The following is a 22423-nucleotide window of genomic DNA, read 5'->3' as shown; positions in this document are numbered from 1 at the left end:
GAATAAGTCAGCGGGAGTGATACGTGAAGTAAATATAGACACAAATCATGCCGGCCAGTTGAACATGTCTAGACGTAACAATGATGTAATTTGAATGAATGTGTTAGTATATTATGTACAAGGCGTGAGTGATTTGTTCTAACAAGGAAACTGGCCTCTGTGTTGTGTGTTGTGTGATTAGGTGTGTATGTGCCGGAGTGTATGCATGTGCGTGTGCCTGTTTGATGAGAGAAACGGGGCACGTAAGTGTTGGGAAGAAGTGTATGCGTGGGTGCGTGCGCGCGCGCGCGTGTGTGTGAGAGAGAAAGTCGGTGATGTACATTGGTCTATGAATTAAGTAGAGTTTGTGTAAAAACAAATTATTACTCGCCCGTTGAAGATACTGCAGTGTAATATTTTCATTTCAATATTACACTAGTGTAATACCGCTTGACGTATGACGTCAACGTTGTAACGTCACAATGCAATGTTGATGTCGCGATTTTACTAGACCTTGCTTGACTTGAAAGCTGCGAGTCCTCACACTGTAGGCAATTTCGCCGCAGTTTCTGTCAATTTATGTTGGCGAGTAATAAACAGAATGCTAAACTCGCTTCCGTGAAATACCATTTTCATTAAACTCGTTAAAGATTTAGTATCAAACTCGCTTTCGCTCATCTGATACCAAATCATTAACTCGTATAATAAAAATGGTATTACACGGAAGGTCGTTTAGTATCCTCTATTTATTACTCGCCCGTTTACGATACTGCAGTGTAATATGTTTACGGCAATATTGCACTACTGTAATACCGCTTAACGTATGACGTCAAAATGGTTCAAAGTTGTGACGTCACAATGCTAATGCCGATGTCGCAATTTTACTAGACCTTGCTTGACTCGCGGAAAGCTGAGAGTCCTCACACTGTAGGGAATTTCACGGCAGTTTCTGTCAATTTGTGTTGGCGAGTAATAAACAGAATACTAAACTCGCTTTCGTGAAATACCATTTTTATTAAACTCGTTAAAGATTCAGTATCAAATCATTAACTCGTTTAACAGAAATGGTATTACACGGAAGCGAGTTTAGTATCCTTTATATAATGTATGGTTTTATTCCCAACAGTTAGGTTAGGATTAGGAATTATTTTGCTTTCCCCAAATCAATATATTGATCTTAGGTTCCACGAGGCACATGACGATATTATTCTGTGTGAATGATGCAACATGCCGCAGCCAGCAGTATGGAAGCTATGAAATGATATCTACATGCATGCACATGTGCCACACGCCAGAATGAACTGTACATGATATGTACGTGTGAATGAGATGAATTGCATGATCACCTTTCCCGTCCAAACACACGGTCGATGATGATGCTCAGTCACGTGACCCAGGCGTCATCACCGGGAAAAGCCGTAAATACAGCAGAACCACTCTGTCCGGCAATTGATGCTTGGGCGCTGATGATGACCGTGTATGAAGAGATCAACGTTATGCTATGCTGGTGTCCACCGTCATGATATTGCTGGAATACTGCTAAAGACGGCGTATAACCATATTCACTCTCTCACTCAGTCACTGAGGGAAACGCAAACAATACATCACATATGTAAATGCAGAATAGATCTTTATGTAGGTAGTTGGTTTTAACATATCAGTCCAATCAATTCTAAATACTGAACATGCAATGCGAAGTCTTTCGTTGGTTTAAACTAAAAATGTAAATTCCCTGTCTGAAAGAATAAACCATCGATATCACATTTTTAAGACATCTGCAAAACAAATGCGTTCAACAGTAAAACAAGTGCCTTCATCGTGCATCACTGTCTAGTCCTCACACTGCCTCTGATTGGAGTGTGACATACGTCACAGACACTGGAGATGACGCCACACTCGGCACAACACACCACGTGACCGCACGGCAGGAACACCAGGTTGACCTCGCGCACTCGGCACCGCATGCACTTCCGCCACTTCCGGTTACTTGACCCTTGTGAACCCTTGCTAGGTCCTTGACCTGCCGCATGTTGAACCGATGCATCTCCTCCTATGTCAGTTAAGATTGATTAAATTTGAAAGTGAACTACGTACAGAAATTGTGAATACTGTGTCATGGATATATATCACTTTTTCTCATATGCATTGGCGTTGGTTAGTGGTATGCTCGTAAAATGGAATATCCCCTACTTTTTTAGAATTGCATACTTAATCTACGCAACTATTCAACCATCCATACAGACACAGACACACACCCAACCCCCAGCCCCATCCCAAGCAAACACACACACACACAAAGAGAGAGAGAGAGAGAGAGAGAGAGAGAGAGAGAGAGACAGACAGACAGACTCACAGACACGCACACACAAACACACACACACACAATCACACACACTCACAAACACACACACACACAGACACACAAATACACAAACACACACACAAACACAAACATACAAACACACAAACACAAACACATACATATATCGACGACGACTGTTTCCTAGAACAACTGAAGAGCAAATTCTGCACAGTAGATCTGAAATTTCATTGATCATTTATACTGACGTGCAAAAGTGAGTATACTTAAATGTTCTGTGTTGACTAAAACTGAAAAAAAACAAGAAAAGCTATTGAGTGATGCAGTGACAGGGAGTGTGATAAATGCATCATATAATATCATAAAGTACCACACAAAAATCGTTTTGGTCAGTTCCAGTTTCCAAGTGAGCATGTACTATTACTGGCTATTGATAAAATGCCCATTGACATACGTTTCATCTAAACATACTAAACCTGAAACATGAATGCACTCTGTCGGAAATGTGCAAATTCTGAACAGATTTATGTCTTGCGTTGTTTTGGGTTGTGAGATCTTATATACACTCAGGAAAAGACAACACACTGTATACAAGCTCCTCAACAATAAAACATACATATTACATGAACACGCAAACATATACTTCACTTGATATTGCAACAATCGTCGATTTATCTGCGTAATGTGCAGTCAAAATGTCACGACAGAAAAAGGAGCTTGAAACAGTTATGCATAAACCCGTGAGGTAAGTTACATATCCTGTGAGGGTCGTTGGGGTCGCCTCGTGGTTAAAGCGTCTGCTCGTTACGCCGAGTTCGATTCAGTGTTTGATACATCGATGGATCGACTCAACGGACGCGCATCTCACCTGTGTATAGCCCCAACAGAAGCACCAGTATTTTGTAGATCATGTCTACTCTGATCGGTTGATGTGCATGTGATCCACATCAGGTTGTTCCTGGTCTTTTCATGAACATGTGTCATGTCTATTAATAACTCCCGCGCTAGAAATAGAGTGGTCGTCATATAGCAGTTCAACACGAATTGCAAAAGTCTTTGCCTGTATTTATACCCGCAAGAACAAGCATCGTTTGATCGATTATCTAAACAACAATTACAAATAACGAGTGAATGAGTTTAATTTTACGCCGCATTCTCCAAAACATTAATGTATATCTATGTATATTGTCTGATTGTAGTGTATGCTATGCCTTTAAGAAGACGAGTTACGTCTGTATATGAAAATATATTACTGTATATGAAAAGCTAGTTCCAGAGAATAACCAATCTCATATTATCCGCATGATCAAATTCAGTTGGGCGCACAAGAACTGTTCAACGCGTGAAGTAAGGTAATTCGGATTAGCTCGACTGCTCTCGTCACTTTGTTTATGAAACAATGGTGAAGAGTTTATAAAACAATGGTGAAGGGTAAACGTTTGTGAAACAATGGTAAAGAGTTTATGGAATAATGGTGAAGAGGTTATAGGGAATAGTGGTGAAGAGTTTACGGAATAACGTTTTAACAGTTTAGTGTTTATGGAATAATGGTGAAGAGTAGGCATATTTCTGTCTCAGGACGCGTGCACACTGCAGTTAGCATCTGTGCTTTACAGCACGTAAACTACGATTGTCGTGAAGACTGGTTACGTACATACAAGTCACATGTCCGGATGCTACCCAGGATTCAATCCATCTGAACACAGAATTTTCTGTTTCAGGGATAGTGAGTGAGTTTAGTTTCACGCCGCATTTCAGGGCAGGGACACCGGATATAGACTTGAATCTTTGGGAATCGAACCCGGATCCTCCTCGCTCACTTGGTTCACAGATTCTAAATGCGTAGACGGATGCTCATATTGTTAATCACTGGTACAGACTCGGTTATTTACAGACCATATAACTCGAACATTGCTGAGTGTGGCGTAAAACAACGAACACAAATGTTGAAACATTCCATTAAAATAGACTAACGGTATACACACAGAAAAGGGGCTACGGGTAGTTTTTGTGTAACGAATACTGAAAAAAAACGGTAGGTACTTATACCTTTGCTTAGTTCCAAAGGACGGTTGACAATGATTTATCTCAAATAGGTTCGTTACCTGTCACTTGCTCTGCGGCTGATAGGTTGTATGTTGCCAATGACTGTACACGTGCTGTAGAAGTCGTGGCAAGTTCGAAGGCGTTCAGACCCGTGAAGGTCCCGGGGTAGAATAGGCCTTCAGCAACCCATGCTTGCCATAAAAAGCGACTATGCTTGACGTAAGAGGCGACCAACGGGATCGGGAGGTCAGACTCGCTGACTTGGTTGACATATGTCATCGGTTCCCAGTTGTGCAGATCGATGCTCATGTTGTTGGTCACTGGATTGTCTGGTCCAGTCTCGATTATTTTCAGACCGCTGCCATATAGCTGGAATATTGCTGAGTGCGGCGTAAAACTAAACTCACTCGAAGGCGATCATCATCAGCTGGCACTCCTACAATGGTTCTATGGAGAGTGAATTACTTCAGTTTTATGCCGCTGTAGAAGTGGCGTAAAACTAGAGTCACTCACCCGTCGCCACAAACGCATGTGAGCATACAGATGCACTGCATAAATTAATATTCAAAGTTTTGAGTGGAAAGGACAGAGAAGGAAATTAGAAAAGGAATACCTCGTTTAACCCGTCAGCATCAGGAATTCATCCGTATCGTAATAGTTGTATGGTTAGTATTTGTCTAAAACTTGGAAGTGGGAAAAACAAAAGCAACAACCCGGAAATGGAGCTAACAACCCTTATTGAACAGGTCTATACAACTGAATTCAAATGTACAAAATGTATGCTCTACTGAAATCAGTGTCCTTTGTGCTCTAATGGAAAATATTTTGTGCCTATTTCACGTTATACACAGAATGTATACAGATAATATACAATGGTCACGTACACTTCCTCGTTACGATACAGTCGATCAGTTTCATACTGACAGGTTCGTTGGGTCTGGTGGACGAAAAAACGCGTATTTCTCTATGACGACACAGGGTAGAAATGCATTGGATATATACTCTCACAGCTGCTGGGATATACATCTGCGTCAGGTTGTGTTCTTCTGAAGGTAAATACATCATCAATAATCAATATGTTTCTATGACTTTGATTGTAATGGCATGCAAGATGAAACAGTGAAACAGTCGCCTGTTATTAAGGGGTATATAAAGCCTCGACTAACGATTAGTTTCCGAATATGCATAACTTTGATTGAAGCAAATTGGAATTGAAAACCCTTTCCACATTGATAAGAAATATGTGCCAAAAGCGTTTGTATAATTATGACTGCATTATAAGCATTTATTTGTTTCAGTAGTATTAGAGCTGTATGGTGTTGTTTGTAAACAAATCAGGGCTGAACCAGACAACCCAGTGATTGATAGGGTTATTGAACAGAAGGAGATAATGAAAGACAGTTCCTTGGTTGTGTGAGGGGGCGATGGGGTAGCCCAATGGTTAAAGCGTTCGCTCGTCACGCCAAAGACCCAGGTTCGATTCCCCACATGGGTACAATGTGTGAAACCCATTTTCTGGTGTTCCCCGCCGTGATATTGCTGGAATATTGCTAAAAAGCGGCGTAGGACTAGACTCAATCACTCACTTACTCGTTGTGTGAGATCCTCTTTGTAATACAAATTCTGGTTCAAGGCAGTCACTGAGAGATTACGATGATGACTTCCTTCTGCAAACAGGTCTGCAATGCGTGGATCTTTGCTCACTGTTGACATTAAGTCATCGAGGATAAGCTCACTAACCACATGGTGGTTCAGAAACGCATCCTTTTCCAGATCAGAAGGAATGCCTTGGTGAAATTACACGTAAGGATAAACACGGGCTGGATTGGTGTTACACAAGAGCTGCCATTGTTTGTAGAGCCATATAATACATTGAGGATAATGTTTACCTTCCTAGAAGCTGCTTCACTAAGTACGTTTTCCCCGAGGAAGTTGGTCCTGAGACGTTCATGGTGTCAGGATTCTTCCAACGACTGGGAATTACTTTCTGATGAATGTGGTTTCACTGCTTGCATCGTATGTGATGGTACTTGTGATTGTGGTGAACAACGTGGTACTCGTGGTGGTGGCGGTGGTGGTGGTGGAAGAGGAGAAGGAGAAGGAGAAAGAGGAGAGAGTTGTTGATGTTTCTGTCTTCTATGTCTCAACATTTTGTCTGTCTTGGCAAAAGACTGATAGCATACGGGACACGTTGTTGACTGCATGGTGGTCCGAGTCTAAATGGCAGGGAACCTGCCGACCAGCTGCTTTTATAGAAAACCCTATCTTGACGCTCCCTCCATGGTGGTTTCTCTTGGACGTTTGAAACTTTCCCTTTATCTCTTTGACTTTGCTTTGGCCTGTTCTACCACTTGTTGCGAAGGGGTAACAAAATCAATCTTAGGGTCTTGGCAAGAAGACTGTCCTAGGTCTTCCTCTCTCATTTTTTCTTCCAAGATTTTAAGCCATTCTGGGTCATACACTTCCAAATATCGATCCACAGACATCATGGCATATTTTCTCTTCCACGCATTATAGAATGATAAGGATCAACTCTCTCACCAGCCTGGAGCCTATAAAACCGTGTCCATTTTCTGGCATTGGGTACAATGAGTTTGCATTGCCGTCAGTGGTATGAACAATAGGTTATTAAAGGAAAGACTACAGTGACTAGATATCTAAAACGTCGTTTCTTGAGGAAAAATGATACAAATAACCATATAGCGGTTCTTGAGAAGGACACCACATTGAAAACACTTGCAAGCATCCCCTCTGATTAAGTACACAAATCCTGCCTAGGCCATTGGACACTATTTCATCTGCACTGGTCAAGACTGACAGGAATTCAACAGTTCTTGAAACGTTGTTTGAGGAGGGGCATTGTTCATACACAGCTCTGGTTGTCCGCATACATCAGCTCCCATGATCAGTCCAGGTCACTGCGGGGGGTGTTATCCCAGGGGTCTGGCTGCTTCATGTTATTCACTGAATCGGAGTACTTGTATAAACTGCTCAAAAGCATGGGGTCCAGAATTTGGCTAGCTCAACAGTAAGGCTCGGTTGCGGTCAATTTTAGTATTTTGAATTTCCTACAAAGAATACTGCGTATGTTGTTAAACTAAGAAAATTCATGGAAAGATACAGAATATCTATGTCTAGTTATTGATTTATATATAAGTGAAGAATAGTATTTACCATTATGTAAGCTCTACTGTAGTCGGGATTCGGGATACCCAATTGTCCACAAGGTCCTCATTTTCTATAACTAAAACTGTAAGAAAGAAATACTACTTAGGGGAAAAAGCAGATGGTAAATTACTGAGATATGTAGCGATGACACTAAGAGACAGTTACTAAGGAGTACTGTACAAATCATGAGTCATATTATGCGGAATTGTTCTTCAGATATGGATATGTGCAAACGAGGAACTGCAAGTAGAGGGAGCATCACGCTAAAAATAGCGATGACGTCACAGACCAATATATGTTGCTGTCATGTGGACTTTAATACAGATCAGCCAGTGTGGAGACAGATGACTGTGGACTGTGGAATAATGGTCGTTCAAAATATACCATCATTCTTGGGCAAAGACTGCAATGGAACGAACGATTCCTTGTCTAGCCTTATCAATCGGAATCAAACAGATCTCTGTGTGTTGCGGAAAGATAGCCAAGCACTGAGCCAACAACTGACAGGCCAGCTGATGATGCAAGCATCCGGTATCGTATATTGTGTGAAAAATACGGAGCTAGTACTCAACCATAAAAAATGTATCACTCTTAACAATATAATAAATAATTATATATTATATATAAACGAGTTATTGATCGCTAACGACTGAAGGTTTATCACAATACAGAGACCATTTACAACTGACGTGGACTTGAATACATGAACGTTTGTAGGCAGTTGTAATACCATGTGTGTTTTTACATTTGTACATTGTTTAGACATACACGTGAACTGCAGTGAGCCAGTACCATTGAATGAAATCACGTCACCGACGCCATGTGCAGGTAAGGGATAGATGCCCTCTTCAGTGATGAAAATGATGTCCATTTCAGTTTGCTTTTGGACTTGTTCAGTATGTCCTCGTGTGTTCGTGAGTACAGTTGACTTCGATTTGCATGCGTTTGTGACGGAACCCCAGTGGTGTGGCAGGATGAACCTGGTATACCCGCTATCGTATAATGATTCATAAATATATAAATGTGATTTGGATGGAATTGCACAACTGACACTTTCCCTGGCCGAGATTTCGTAAGATTACGAACATGACTTTGCTTCTTTATCTATTTTCAGGTTTCAGTGAATGCAGTGTAGTATTGCATGTTAAAATATGGTAGCTTCATGATGCTTCAGTACGAAACAAACTGAAATTGATTTTTAGGTATCACTTTAATCAAAGAGTCATGCATATTGCATTGTTGCTGTCTTTGAGTCTTGATGATAACACCCAGCTGGTGATCATCTGACTTTACAGTGGTGCATTGCAGGTTGAGAACCTCATTTCATGAAGTTGACATGATATACCTCACACAAGATCAGATCACTCAGTCTTTTGTCACTGAAATGTAATTTACCATGATTACAGATCAATTTGTGGCAGCATTTATTTACATTTTATTGTTATGCTGAACATTATTTTTCACAACTGTGATCTTACCTGGCAAAAATCAAAATTAATTTGATTGTTCTTTCTCGATTTAGTTTGGTGCATAGGAAATGTTTACCCGTAAACTGACAATCACCAGTTGTGTTCTGGACACGTTATTAATGGCAATCAGGAAGTGCCAGTAATTACGCAACTGAGAATACATTGTAATGTGTGGACACATTTATACGATATCGGCAGTAATAAAGATGTGTCTGCCCACAGGAAACAAAGAACTACATGTATTATGGATCATTATACCATGCGTGGCTGGGGGAGTGGCACTGATCTCCATTACTGTATGTGCCATGTAGTAAGAAACAAACACGTGTACATTACAGAGTATATAATTCACACACATAAAGGGTTGGTTATCTAGATGTTCTACAGTGTGTACTGATATTTCCAGACAAACACTAAATGATGAAGACAATGAAGTTTACGAGTGTTTGGACACCCCGTGTCTGTCACCAGTACAGTATAACAATATAATCTAAGAATGCCACGACACACTGATAGATCGATGCATCGATAAATTTTCTGAAACGATACAAATATAGCTACATTCACAACTGTATCAATATTTAGTTTTGAAAGAATCGGGTTGAATATGTTTATGTATCATTTACATTTGGAAAAATTAATGCATCCTGTTTTTCATGTCATGAGAGTTAAGAATGATTATTTTTTTTATGCTCAAAGATGGGAAATTAAAACTTTTTAATCTCTGAGAATGAAAAATTTTGGACAATCAAAATTTAATATGAAACATTATTGTTCAAAATATAACTACATTTACGCAATAATGCCGCGAAAATAGGTATCGTGACATGGGTATCATGATACGTATCGATTCATGAAACTTATGTATCGTGACATCATTACTATAATCTGTTGTTTGCCAGTATTTGCCGAAGACGGAGACCAAAATCCCAGACTATACAAGGTGAAGCTGACATAGGTCCTGTGGACGATGGAGATGAATCCGTTATGGTCGACAACGATCTGTACTCATCAGACGGTTTTGTCGACGCAACGCAGCACCAGACAAGAGTTAACGAGGAAGAAAGAACAGTAAATGCATGTCCTTAGCCGTTGTGATCTAAAGGGAACAAGACAAAGCCTATAGCACAGAGGACGTGGAATGAGTGAAATTTGTGCAGTGGAACCCGAGTTCAGGTTTTAGGATCCCTAACAGAATGCATTACGTCTTTCCTGAAAATAAGACCATACTATTCATGGGTATTCAATTTGATAACAAGCGAGTTTAGTTTTACGCTGCACTCAGCAATATTCCAGCCATGTGTCTGTAAACAGTTGAGTCTGGACCAGACAATCCAGTAATAAACGGAATGAACATCGATCTGTGTAATCAGGGACCGATGAATTGTGTCAACCAAGTCAGCGAGTCTGACCACCCGATCCCGTTGGTCGCCTCTTACGACAGGCATAGTCGCCTTTTATGGCAAGCATAGGATCTTCACGGGTCAGTTTGATAACAACTTATAAACAGCGCCTTTATGTTATCTTGGAGCTGATATTTTCATTATAAGCTGTCAGATATATACTGAAACGTTTTGGCATTCATAATAGCATACAAATAAATACAGTGAACTTGGATTGCCATAAGCTGGGCATATACAAACCGCACGGTGTCTCTCATTAAAAAGTGCACAGAATGCGTGTAAAATTAAGCTCAGCAGAGAGCCTGGATGTGGTAATTCCTAAATTATTGCAGTGAATCTCAGCTTACTGAGATCTTCTCAAATTTAAAATTTGAATGTTATAACGATAAATAGTCAGAGTTCAGTTGTGTGGGACTGTTGGGTAGCCTAGCGATTAAAACGTTCGCTCAACACGCCGAAGACCCTGGTTATGCTGGTGTCCCCCGCTGAAATATTGCTAAAAGCGGCTTAAAACTAAACTCGCTTACTCTTATTTGTGTCTGTGAAACATCAGCATCACTCATCCAAATTGGTTGAATGGTGACATAAGTATTTCCGGCATGGGGTACCTTCAAGTGTCATTTTCTTTATGGGAACAAGTACCGAACCTGCCTGCGAAGCTAATGTAACACAAGCTTTTACCCGCTGTAAAACGAAAATGTGCTAATATTTTGAAGTTCAAGACAAAATTTGAATCTTCATGTAATTGATATAAATATGTTACCCATATACAATAGCAAGGTGTAATCTACTCGCTTACCTAATAATACGTGTTATAAGTACATTGTACAGTATTCCAAGCTTGTGGAAAGTATTACTTCTAAACTACTTTGCAAAAGTTATGCATAAATATTGCAGAACATCATATGACTCTTTGAATATTCCTGGTGATAGGTCATTTAGTCCAAGAGATTTTCTGCTCTTTAGTTATTAATTTTCTCGCTTAATTTCTGTTGCTGTTATCACATCGCAGTAAGGAAAGTTATGATCAACTTTACAGCTTTCGATGTTTTCACTGAATGTATCTGTTAATCTTGACTTATTTGTATAGTCGCTTTTTGTTGCAAGCATGGGACACCCATATGATAGGTAGGGAGCTTGGAGGAACATCTCTGTTTATACAAGTGTACACGTGGCAAAAGAAAAAGAAAAAGAGCGGCATCTGAATTACCTTGCTTGCTAAAAACATTGCTTTTTGGAGATCATCACCTGTCAGAAAACGTGACTACGTACGTGTGAAAAGTGGGAACAAACTCTGCAGTTTGAAAGCTATGTAAACTTTATTTTCTTTCTTTCTTTCTTTATTTATTTAAACTTTATTTATTTTGCTAGTTCTCCGGATAAGCAAATGCTCTCTACCCTTTACACTGTGTTTGCTGTTTTATGTTATCATAAATATAGAATATAGTCAACTGTCTCGCCACCATGAATGTATTCGAAACATTATTGTTCGTCGGAGTTGATATGCCTCGTAAGAATCACGATGTCATCCCTGTTGGCGGGACCCCGACTTGGAATGGAATGCTAGGTCAAACTGCTGGAATGTTAGGTCAGACTGGACACACGCACGCACGCACACACACACGTGGTAAGTGTGGTAAGTAACTCTCTCATCAACCACAGTTTCTATTGTTTTCATGGGCTGCAGGTTCAAACTTGACGCTGAACAGATTCTTGTATGTAGGCCTGCAAATGACAATAATCAGAATGTGTGATATGCAGGCCCCCCTAAGTAATTGAAGGAATTACAGCAAATTTGAAGGAATTGCATCTCAAATGGAAACAAACGCAGCCCACTCGCGAAACAATTGCAGCGATATCGGTAGTTTAGCGGTAATAATGGAAACACATCGGCCCTATCGGAAGCAATATCGGTAATACTGGAAACACGCTCGGCCATCTTCGGAGATTTTTCGGTCGCGAGCGGAAACTCACGCAGCAAAACATGGCGTCGTTGGAAGAAGCACCCGTCTCGGTGAGTTGTGTTTTTCGTTCCCACTATTACGTTTTTATACCTATCCTTCTTTGACAACCCGTGTTGAATGCGTTTAGGTATGAGGTGTTGTCGGGGCAATAGCTTATGTTTTTAGGAAAAGATAGTCACTCTAGAAGAGTGTCACATGTCATGCCCCTGGAGGTTGTTTACATCTGAACATCGAAGTCGTGCCGATGATTACGAACGTGCGCTAGATATAACATCATTTTTTTGTAAAATGTGTTTAAATTTGTCAATTGCACTTCATAGAAAGAAAAATTATGGCTCATAAACTTCTTCATGGCGCACGTTCATGATGTTCGTAATCATCGGCACGACTTCGATGTTCAGGTGTAAACAATCTCCAGGGGCATGACTTGTTACACTGTTCTGCAGTGGCAATCTTTTCCTAAAAACATAAGCTGTTGCCCCGACAACACCTCATACCTAAACGGATTTAACACGGGTTGTCAAAGATGGATAGGTATAAAAACGTAATAGTAGGAACGAAAAACACAACTCACCGAGAGGGGTGTTTGTTCCAACGACGCCATGTTTTGCTGCGTGAGTTTCCGCTCGCGACCGAAAAATCTCCGAAGATAGCCGAGCGTGTTTCCAGTATTACCGACATTGCTTCCGATAGGGCCGATGTGTTTCTGTTATTAGAGCTAAACTACCGACATCTCTGCAATTGTTTCGCGAGTGGGCTGCGTTTGTATCCATTTGAGATGCAATTCCTTCAAATTTGCTGTAATTCCTTCAATTACTTAGGGGGTCCTGATATGGAGACAAATGTAACACTAAAATACAGAAATAAAGTGCGACTTGTACGTGAGCTGAATCAACCCTTACGTAGGAGGAATGGAAATGTTTTGTGCATTCGTTCGACATTATATGCTTAAATGCTTGTGAAATAATTTTTTGTCGGACGATTGTCTCCCATCAGGCTGCCACATATATAGACATATAGAATAATCAGAATAGCGAATGTTCAAACTGCATTGTGGAATGGAATGCGATACAGGCCTTTGTTTAATCAACTAGCAAGATAAACGTGCTCGTTTAACCCAAGGCCTGCAGTGTGAGTTCGCTATCGCAATGAGGAATGTACTTGAAAGCTCACAATTCTGAATTCTAAAATATTATCAGTTGAACAGTGTGCGTATTTTTGCATTTTAGCAATAGACTGAATGCATGCAAGTGTGTCTTTGTGAAGTCTTGCTTCTGTTCGGGGAAGTGGCTGAAGCAGAGCGATCAAGAGTGGCTATCCCCTTGAAAAACCGCTTTTATTTGGTGGAGGCTATGAGTGATTGGGTATGGTTATGCACCGCTTTTGGCAATATTCGATCAATGTTAAGGTAGGAGACACCAGAATAAAGTAGGAGACACCAGAGACTTCACACATTGTACCCTTGTGGGGAATCGAATCCGGGTCTTCGGCCTGACGAGCGGACGCGTTAACCATTAGGCTGTCTCACCTGTCCCAGTGGAGACAGGATGACATGAATATCTCTTCTGACCTATTATTCGTGCACAGAGGCACACTTACAAACATATAATCCATATCACAATCAAATACAACATGTTCAGCTTGACCTCAGCTACTCTACATATGCATGTCAACTAGGCTCAACTCAAATCGCAACACGGGGATGGTATGGCTAATATTGGGGTTTTACGGCGTCACCTGGCAGGAACTTCAACTGCAGCCAGGACACCTTTAGCAAATTCATAAAAAATCGAAGAGACCGACCGAAGACGGCTACACAGGGCAGAACCAACCACAGAACAGATTTGCGACGGCGATTAAGTATAGCTGGTACACAAAGCTACAGCCCGTTTCGTGGAATGCCCTTGACCTGTCTACACCGCCAACGCAGACTGCAACGGGCACGACGGGTACAGCAACGTGACCGGGAGAGACTGCACGTTACAGCTGAAACTCGGTCTGCGCAGAAATGATGGCAGACTTCGTGTTTTTTTATACGAAAAGAGAGCGACTGGCGCCAAACTGCTTCCAAGAAGTTCATCTCTTTGGTGAAGGGGGCGTCATGGTATAGGGCAGCATATGAGTGTTATGTTATAAAGGAGAATCTTCCACTCACTAGCTGCCTTAGGACAGTGAATCTGTTGGTTCGATCTGAAGGAGGTAATTCAATACAATCTGCCATTCACTAACTACTTGAAGAAAGTGAATTTGGTCGCTCGATCTAAGGGAGGTAAGTCAGTACAACCTTCCATTCAATAACCGCTTTAAGAGAATTAAAGGGAAGTAATTCAGTTCTTAAACTACAATGAACAAGATGACTGGTTATCTTCTGAGAAAATCTGAAAACTCAGCGAGTTTTTTCAGTGTTGAGACGTTTTGCGGTTCCCTTTTGAACAGGTGTCATTTTGCAATGCCTCATGCACACCCTCCGATATGGACGAGAATACCTGACGATGTCAATGGTCATATTTGCTACAGATGACGTGTCCACTGACTCCGGCGATATTAGTCGACTGTTTATGTGCTTCATGAATTAACTCTCAATTGTGTATTATTTTCATGAATTTTACCCCTTGACTCTTTGTTAATGAATTGCGTCAAATGCAAGCCCAGCCTTTCAATGAAGTTTCAATCAAATTATTGAAAAACGATATCTTTTTGTAAAAGAATTATCATAAATCTCTAATATGTCGTTGTTTCTACCATTTTGTCAAGTGAAGTCGGTGAGAACTTTCTTTTTCCCGGTAGTTTATTTGCATTTAAAAGGCCGTTAAGAGTGTAAGTTACACTCTGTGGCATAGTAAAAAGTTTACTCTGCACTTATCCTGATTTATCCAGGTCGAGCAGGGTAGGATCTTCAATATTGTGATGATCTATATTTTTGCTCTACCCGCCTGAAGATCATCTCCATAGTGGGCTGTTCCTTGTCAGGGGGCGATGGGGTGACCAGTGGTTACCCTTCTCTTGTCACGCCGAAGACCCGGGTTTGATTCCACACATGGATACAAAGTGTGAAGCCCATTTCTGGTGTGACCCGCTGGAATATTGCTAAAAGCTGGGTAAAGTTAACTCAGATATTCAATTCATTAACTGTCCTTGTCCATGCGTTGTGACTGTACTAACATACACCTGTTTGTGGAGGTAGGGGGCGCTGGGTATTTACTGCCAGTACATGGACATCCTGCTCGCTGCCGCTGCTGTCGAAATATGAGGGTAATGTTATAAAGGAGAATTAAACTACAAATTAAACTTCCATTCATTATGTGCCTTAAGAGAATGAGTCTGTTGGCTCGATCTGAAGGAGGTAATTCAATACGATTAACTATTCACTAACTACTTGAAGAAAGTGAATTTGTTCGCTCGATCTAAGGTAATTCAGTTGTTATACTCCAATCTTACACTAACTGTTTTGACAGAGTATATCTGTTCACTCGATCTAAGGGAGGTAATTCAGTTGTTAAACTACAATCTTCCTTACACTAACTGCTTTAAGAGAGTGAATCTGTTCCCTCGACCTGAGGGAAGTAATTGTGTTGATGGTGATGTGTTCATTTACGGGATAGAGGGGTCAGGTTCGCTGACTCGGCACATGCATGTTGTCGGATCCAAATTACACATATCGATTCTCATAACGTTGATCACTGGATTGTCTGTTTCAGTCTCGATTATTTACAGACTCCCTACGAAAGTCGTCGTCATGTGCTGTGCACCATTACCCTAACCATCACCCTGGTAAAATCTTGTGGAGACATTCCAACGCGTTGACGTCATTGGCACATGAACTTGCACTCTGTCACTGCAAGTGCAACCTGTGCAGCTGCACACAGCCTGTGAGACATGTCACATGTCACATGTGATATCATGCCAAGATTAACGTCTGTTCCACGTCATGAATCCACTGGAATGGTTCTAGCAGGAATGACCCAACAACAGGTGACAGTACATTTCCAGCGCCATCGTAACACGATAACTGCATTGGTCATGACATCACCTACCTCCTACGTTTGGGGCGTCTCCGAGTAACGACGCCAAGACAGGACACCTGAATTCGTTCCAGATGGCAGTGACCACGCCCAAAACCATTCGAGGCCTGCGCCGTTTCAATCGTAACACTGTGACAAATCTTTTAGATCAGTTTTGGATTCGATCACAATGTCCTGTCGTACGACCCATTCTGACACAACGTCACCGAGACAACCGCAAGTGGTGGTCATGCCCTTTCTCGACTTTGTGACTTTGTCGTGTAACCCCTTTGATTTTGAACATCTGACCGCTACGCCTATTGTTCATGTTCTTTTTTTTTCCTTTTTTGTGGTCCATTACTTCAGCTAATAAAGTATCAATATCATTCGTCACTGCTCTGTTGTATACCTATTCCGAATATATTTTCTGTGTGGACAGTTTCTTTATGTGGCTGGTATATAATAAAAAGTAGCCCGCTCCATCTGGTCCCCCTAAAGTGAAAGTAGACACTCACTCACACTCATATCTACTGAAGGTTCCTGGAACGTTCTTTGGCTATCTTTCCAGTGTGATACCAGTGACAGGACGATGGTCGGAAACAGATTTACTAGCAGACGGAAGTCTTACACTCAGCTGTTACGTAATGTACGTAAGAGCGTGTATATCTTCAAAAGACTTCCCTATATGACAGAGGGTAAGAACGACACACCGAGGTTCACGAAACAGGCTATGCAGATTTGATGTACACTCTCCATTTTGAACGGATTACGTCGGAAAAGTACCCAACTCGCGCGCACGGTAAGAGAAAATAGTTGTACAGAAAACATTACCGATTATTCCAACTAGGAACTGCACACAAACTGCATGTATGTGCAAGGAACTATCACGTGCTTGTTTGTATGTTTGTTGTTTAGCGCTGCACGATAGCACAGCTATATGTCTGCAGTCTGTAAATATCCAGTGATCAACAGCATGAGCATCGATCTAAACAAATTGGATATGATGACCAAGTCAGCGAGGCTGACCATTAGATACCCTTAGTCGCTTTATACGACACTGATTAAACGTTTGAGTAGATTTAGACATCCATTGGTATATACTTATCGGAGTGAGCATATTCTATGAAATCAATCAACACTGCTTACAGTCTCTAAGTGAACCCACTCACCGGCCATACTTACCACAGTGTACAGAAGTCATGAAACAATTATTTCGAGAACACAGTCCACGCATTCCGTCCAGTAATTGTTAATGTCTTACAAAAAGAACAGACGACATAAAAGGTACACCGTCTGTCCTCGTCCTGAGAATGAACCCAGACAAGCATGGGTTGTGGGAGACTTACTGAAAAGATGCATACATGTTTAAAGAACTGTCACTTGTTTGTTTGTATGTATGTTTGTTGTGTAACGCTGCATAATATCGTCGCTATATAGCGTCGGTCAGTAAATAATCCAATGATCAAGAGAATGAGCATTGATCTGCGCAGTTACGATACTATGACAGGTGTCAGCCACGTCAGCGAGCCTGACCACCCGATCCCCTTAGTTGCCTTGTACGACAACAGGCTTAGGTTGCGGAAGACCAGTTCTAGCCCGGATCTTCACGGGTCGTTTACACAGTGTCTTTTGTTGAAGCCGCCGTGGCTGAGTGGGTTAGATGGCTGATTTTGTGTGCTGGATTAGTGCTTTACTCAGACTAAAGCTTAGTCTCTGACTTTATATAATTTTGATACGGACATTCCCTTTCAAACTGAAAAGGAATCCTAGTGACGATTCAGAATCTGACGAAATCTATTTACGGCTTTAGCATTGCAGAATGGGGTAATAATGCGGTTCATAGGCTGTGAGACAGACTATGCCTCATTCAAGCTTGTGCGTTCGAATCCCAGTTGCGACTCATCCTGAAAATAGTACTTTGAGAAAGTGTAAAGCGTTAATTCAGAGTCCTTGTTTATGAATATATGGGTCTAAAGATAACTCAAGATAAAGCCAAGGAAGGACATTGGTCTATGTATATTTCAGATAGGCACCTGTTAAGGGAACTCTGTGGGCTCCAGCGTTGTGTTGAAACAGCTCCCTCTGGCGCTAAGAATGTGGGAGAAGATGAGGTTGCAGGATTTGGTCGGTGTAGTGATTGTAGGATTGTCGAGAACCAGTACGTTCGTGTCAACGTCGATAGACACGTTGTCTCACATCCCATTGTTGCAGGAGAAAAATATAATTTATCGCACAATCATAGCCCGAAACATAAAGGAAATAATTTCAAAATTAAGAGTGAAATAAAGCATGCGTGCAACGTTGGTAATGGTATCTCGTGAAATTTACATTTTTGCATCCCACTTTAGCATCATTTAGCATCATTGTACTATTTTGGATGAAGGATTACATATTACAAACGTTATATCAACTGAATTTGAACCCAAAATAAACAGACGTTCATGAAAAGTACAGCTGATAAAAATAGGTGGTCAAAGCAATAGAGTTTCCTCGGCAGTATAAGTCTCATGTTAATCCGTACATCCATGGTAAAAGAACATGAGAGTAATTTGAGATCTATCTTCTATTAAAGGTATATTATAATAACAACCTGGTTTCAGGCCCAGATTCTTGAATCTTGTTAAAAGATCCCGCCAACTTCATTACTTTTGGCGTTGTCAAAATGAACATTAAACGTGAAAGTCTATTTTGGCAGTATTTGAATCATTCAAAGAGCATACCCACAAAATATACCAACCTGAATGCATAATGTATAATACTAACTTTAGTAACATGTAACTGTATGTGTTTTTTTGTGAAAAATGTCTTTCTTTGGTCTGAAGTCATGACAAAATGCTCACAGCAACATTATGTTAGAAATGGCCTCCATCCGAACTGCTGTTTGAAAACATGAATTCACAATGTTATAACGTAAAATCCCAATGCCATAAGGTAAGGTACCACAAGGTTCTCTTGCAGGAATAAAAAGCAGTATTTAAGATTATAATAAATAGCAACTGAAAACAGTTCTTGGAAGATCACGAAATACCATAGTATCAATTTCCTAAGGTATTTCTGGTAAAAAGTGATGGTTCTCTCGCGTTCTTCGGGAGAGAACATGAACATCCATTTAGATTCCCTGTTTCCTCCGTTTGTCCAGAACAAACTGCTTGTTCACCCAAATGATCTCACTGTCGGAACTTCGTGGGGATTTGTAGTCACAGGCTTCACCCGACGCCTCCATAAAACCGATTTGACAGTCCTGTTCGTCAATAACCAGAACTTTGCCAAAACATACGTTGTTGTCAAATTCATAAATGGTAGCAAGAAAATCCTTGATTGACATTTCACAAGGTGGATCTTGGTTGCCTTGGACAGAATCAACGTTTGCTTCTGACTTGGTAGGCAGAAGGTCTTCATCAGCCTGTGCTTTCTCTGGCTCTTGAGCGAATTCCTCGCTGTCCTCTGGAGTCGGGTTTGTCACACAAACCGCTCTCTGTCATGGAGATGACGGGACTGACATGAACCCATAAGAACCAAAACATCCATCACAGAAGCAGGGTGTTTTCTTTCCACGAACCTTCTGCGACATGCCACGTTGAGAGGCATTTGGGAAGCAAAGTGCTTATGGCGCTCGCTCCGAAGACACTCGTTCGATTTTCCTAATGGGTACAATGAGTGACCGCTGTGATATTGCGACGTTAACCGTTACTGATTCATTCATGTCACGTTGTTATTTTATTGATTATTTATCAATTTGCTATTAGAAATTAGAGAGGAACTGATTTGTTTAACTGAGGATAACTGACCGGTATTTAGAAATATAAATTACACCTAGTCTTTGAAATATACGGAAGCGGAATTAGGGAATTGTTTTTAGTCTCATTATCTCTTACGTAGGAGTTACTATCTCTACGTAGGACTTAGTACTTAATATCTCCTACTTAGAACTTACTATCTCCTACGTAGGACTTATTATCTCCTACATAGGGCCTAGTATCTCCTACGTAGGACTTATTATCTCCTACTTAGGACTTATTATGACATACATAGGACCTAGTATCTTCTACGTAGGACCTAGTATCTCCTACGTAGGACTTAGTATCTCATACGTAGGACGTAGTATTCTTGTAGGAAATGCTCGTTACATGTTGTTATACATTAATCTGAAATGTGAACTTAGTTCCCCCAGACACGGAAACCATTTCCTTTTTTACTGTTTCAGTCACTGTTTTAGAGATTACAGCCATGTGTTTCATTTACGTTTAGAGTGTACAGTTATGTGTTATATTTACCATTAGAGTCTAGTATCATGTGTTTCACTTACTCTACGAGTCTACTGTTTCCTTCACCATAAGACTCTTGTGTTCAACTATACTACCCATCAGAAGTTGAGATTCACTAGTGTAAATACAGCCGCATACTTCAGTTCTAAACTAGATTTTGCAAAATATTCCATACTGTTTAAAGGTACTGTTTACACATGAACTGATGTATAATAACAAATAACAAATACCGTTGACAAAATTATTGTCATGCGTTCAACAAATGATTACATTCGGTGAAAAATGGCAAATTCTTATCAAAACCTTACACCAAAACGCAGCAGTTCACATGCACGATATTTGCACATGCTTTTCGGCAGTTTGATGAATCATCCTTGTGCAAATAATCTGCATAAGGTTTGCAGCTGTTTCCCCCAAGTCGGTGGAGAAATTCGTTGTAACCATGTATACATATATAACATATAGTGGGTGTCTATAGTGAGTCTAGACTTTTGATGGGTAGTATACTTGTTGCATTTTACTTTCATGTCTTGTACTTTACTGAATCGCGTTCAGGTTGCCCTATTGTTACGCGTTACAGTTACTTCACTGCTACATGTTGCACTTCGTTACATTTTTCTATTATGCGCTGGATATTTCAGATGTCGTTGCACATTAGTCTATCGGTGACAAACTATGCGTACTTTTATCCTTATACTAATACAAACAACTATAATAACAATCTTTTTCAATTCCGTATTGCTTTATGCCGCATTCAACACTTTTCCAACAGAGTCAAGTCAACTTGTAAACAAATACGAAAAAATAAACCCAAACGAGCGTTATATCGGATCCAACCTAGCCTCATGGCATGCAAAACTTTCGGAGGACGTGTGATAACGAGAATTTCGTATCAGAAACTTTTCCCCCTCCTCTGTGTGTGCGTGCGTGTGTGTACCTGTGTGTGAGAGAGAGTGAGCGAGAGAACACCCATGACTGCAATTAGATCAAGGTCCACGTCACCCAAACGTAACACACACACGCACAGACACTGTGTATTAACACTGCGTTAGTGTCATAAATATGCATTGACGTGCATTTCTACTATCTGACGTTCTGCATAACCAAACATTTCTCAATTTAATAACCACACTTCATAATCCGAACCTTTCAAAGGATATATTCAGTACTACGTGGCAGATAGTATGCCCTACGTAGAAGATACTAAATCCTCCGTAGTACTGAATATATCCTTTTACAGGTTCGGATACATCTACATTTCTAGTACTGAGAGAATCCAACACTCATTCAAGTGACAGGTGACGTGACGTCATTGATGGTGGCATATGAACTTGTGTTCAGCCCTTGAAGTTGCACTCAATGTAAACTCAGAAATTGCTGTCACTGTCGAAAGCTTGATCTTACGTCATTTCTAACGTTCACAAATTCACATGTCACATGTCACATGTCACATCTGCTCAACGGCATGAATCTATTGGAATGGTTCTAGCAGGAATGAGCCAACAAGGCTGGCAGCACATTTCCAGTGCCATCGGAACACTATAACTGCATTGGTCAAGTCTTATCGAAACACTAAGGACGTCGCCTACCTCCCACGTTCTGGGCGTCCCCGAGTAACGACGCCAAGATAGTACACATGGATTCGGGTGACGGGGTGTTTATTAGGCTAGTATATATAAAATTAGTTTACCAGTAAATTGGTAATAAAGGTGACGAGAGTCTTAATGATCTGACATGAATATTGTGCATTACCAAACTGACATTCTCAACACAAATTAGTTTTTCAGGTTAGTTTGACATGTGTCACA

At 40.7% G+C, this 22423-nt stretch overlaps 1 long non-coding RNA gene across 1 annotated transcript; it reads right to left on the bottom strand.

The window, feature by feature from the left end:
• Nucleotides 1-1592: 1592 nt before the first annotated feature.
• On the bottom strand, nucleotides 1593-3258 carry LOC137286694 (uncharacterized). The gene is made up of 2 exons (XR_010957000.1): nucleotides 3168-3258; nucleotides 1593-2029 (listed from the first exon to the last, which is right to left on the bottom strand). It is a non-coding gene; the product is annotated as an uncharacterized lncRNA (long non-coding RNA).
• Nucleotides 3259-22423: the final 19165 nt, after the last annotated feature.

Source organism: Haliotis asinina, chromosome 6 (genome assembly GCF_037392515.1).
Source record: "Haliotis asinina isolate JCU_RB_2024 chromosome 6, JCU_Hal_asi_v2, whole genome shotgun sequence".
NCBI classification, from domain to species: domain Eukaryota; kingdom Metazoa; phylum Mollusca; class Gastropoda; order Lepetellida; family Haliotidae; genus Haliotis; species Haliotis asinina.
Note: the sequence above shows the minus strand (reverse complement) of the source record. Positions and strands in the feature narration are given on the sequence as shown.